At 43.5% G+C, this 2,618-nt stretch overlaps 1 non-coding gene across 1 annotated transcript; it reads left to right on the top strand.

Moving 5' to 3' along the window:
* Window positions 1-2,216: 2,216 nt before the first annotated feature.
* Window positions 2,217-2,322, top strand: LOC129034300 (U6 spliceosomal RNA). The gene has a single exon (XR_008501805.1). It is a non-coding gene; the product is annotated as a U6 spliceosomal RNA (small nuclear RNA).
* The last annotated feature ends 296 nt before the right edge of the window (window positions 2,323-2,618 follow it).

Here is a 2,618-nt window from a genome sequence, read left to right on the forward strand (position 1 = left end):
TTCTTCCTAGACTACAAGGAGGACCGAGGAATGTCTGATTTAGTGACCCTTACTGATGCATTCTTGAAAACCTGCACCCTTGCCTGTCCTCCTAGACCACAAAGAGGACTGACAAAAATCGGATTTAGTGGCCTTTATTGATGCAGTCTCGAAAACCTGTTAGAGTCCTAAGCATTCTCTTGTTAGTATTGGGACATTACCCCATCTTATAAAGATGTTATGCCCCAAAAATGAAGTGGAGGGCCATACCCTGAGGGAAGGACAGGATCTCCAGAGTTGGAAGAGTGATGCCTTTTGTCGTCACTTATATGAATAGGAAGGATAAAATTTCTGAGGCTCCCCATATCCTAGCTTCAGGAATAGCTTTTGTTAGGCCTGCTTGTATGAGGAGGGATCCTAAAATTTCAGATAGTCCCCTCACAACAGGGCCTTGGACAAAAATTATGTCTTTCTGATTGGTGAGCCCAGGTGCCTAAAGAAGGGAATAGAGTCCTGGAGTTTATACTAGAAATCATTCTTATAGGAGAAACTAGAAAAGCACCAGAGACAGGGAGTGGTTTTTAGAAGTGGGACTACCCTCGGAGAAGAGAGGCCAGAGGAAGTTTGTCTGACAAGCATTAGGACCCAGGAGGCAAGGGTCAGGATAGATAGGACACATGGATGAGTCTCGCTTGGGTGACGTAACTTTGAGAGTTCCACTCATGGCTGCAGGGTCAACCAACAACTTGTTGTCAGGACCCCAGAGCTGAATGGCTTTCCTCTCTGCCAACTCTCGCTCAGCCCAGAAGTACAGGAAAAGCGGAAGCTGATTCCAGGCAAACCAATGCTCCCAATTCCGAAGAGTCGGGGGTTGTTAGAGCACCCTTTCCCAGAAAGCCTGACACCCATATCTTTAGTCCAGCAACTACACTACTCACTTTTAACTGGCCATCAGGTGCCCGATATTTAGCTGCCAAATTCTAAGGAAAAATAGGACAGAATAGCAAGCAAAAGGGGTCTGATGGTACTCACTGCTTGGCAATAGGCGATAGTCCCTTCATGTTCACCAAAATGTGTCTGGAATTGGCTGCTTCCAATGGGTTCTTGGTCTCACTGACTTCAAGAATGAAGCCGCGGACTCTCATGGTGAGTGTTACAGTTCTTAAAGATGGTGTGTCCGGAGTTTGTTCCTTCAGATGTTCAGATGTGTCCAGAGTTTCTTCCTTCTGGTGGGTCCATGGTCTTGCTGACTTCAGGAGTGAAGCCACAGACCTTCACAGTAAATGTTACAGCTCTTAAAGGTGGCGCATCCGGAGTTGTTTGTTCCTCCCAGTAGGTTCGTGGTCTTGCTCACTTCAGGAGTGAAGCTGCAGACCTTCGCAGTGAGCTCTTAAAGCTGGCATGTCCGGAGTTGTTTGTTCCTCCCAGTGGGTTTGTGGTCTCGCTGACTTCAGGAGTGAAGCCACAGACCTTCGCAGTGAGTGTTACAGCTCTTAAAGGTAGTGTGGACTCAAAGAGTGAGCAGCAACAAGATTTATTGTGAAGAACAAAAGAACAATGCTTCCACAGCATGGAATGGGACCTGAGCACATTGCCGCTGCTGGCCCAGGTGGCCAGCTTTTATTCCCTTATTTGGCCCCAGCCACATCCTGCTCATTGGTCCATTTTACAGAGTGCTGATTGGTCCATTTTACAGAGTGCTGATTGGTGCATTTTACAGACTGCTGATTGGTGCTTTTTTACAGAGTGCTGATAGGTGTGTTTACGATCCTTTAGCTAGACACAGAGCACTGGTTGGTGCATTTACAAAACTTTAGCAAGACACAAAATTTCTCCAAGTCCCCACCCCACCCAGAAGCCCAGCCAGCTTCACCTTTCAAAAGGAATAGAACAATTGTGTTGATAAACATAGCACTTTTCCATTCTTATCTTCCTAGACCTTTCTGATGCATTTGACATCCCTGATATCTCCATCACAGTTGAAATGTTGTATTTTCCTGGAGTTATCTCTCACTTGGTTAGCTGCTCTTTCCCAATCTGCAGGAAAAAGACTTCTTTAAAGGCCTGAACCTTAAACGTTGTTATTCTCCAGTGTTCCATTTTCAACTCTTTCTTTCTCCACCACACATTCTTCCAGATCGTGTCATTTATATATATGTGGCTTCAACTACCATCTACTTACTGATAATATCACAAATATATATGTTGGATCCTCTATGATAAGAAGAACAAATAAGGTGCTCGCTCAGCAACACATATACTAAAACTGTAACAATACAGAGAAGATTAGCATGGTCCTTGCACAAGGAAGATACACAAATTCGTGAAGTGTTCCATATTTTAAGTGTTTAGAGGGAAATTCATAGCACTATATGCCCACAGGAGAAAGAAAAGCTCTTAAATTGACACCCTAACATCACAATTAAAAGAACTAGAGAAGCAAGAGCAAACAAATTCAAAAGCTAGCAGAAGATAAGAAACAAGATCAGAGCAGAACTGAAGGAGATAGAGACACAAAAAACCCTTCAAAAAATCAATAACTGGTTCTGTGAAAAGATCAACAAAATAGATAGACCACTAGCCAGACTAATAAAGAAAAGAGAGAAGAAAAAAATAAACACAATAAAAAATGATAAAGG

The sequence above is a fragment of the Pongo pygmaeus genome, chromosome 2 (genome assembly GCF_028885625.2).
Source record: "Pongo pygmaeus isolate AG05252 chromosome 2, NHGRI_mPonPyg2-v2.0_pri, whole genome shotgun sequence".
Taxonomy (NCBI): Eukaryota; Metazoa; Chordata; class Mammalia; order Primates; family Hominidae; genus Pongo; species Pongo pygmaeus.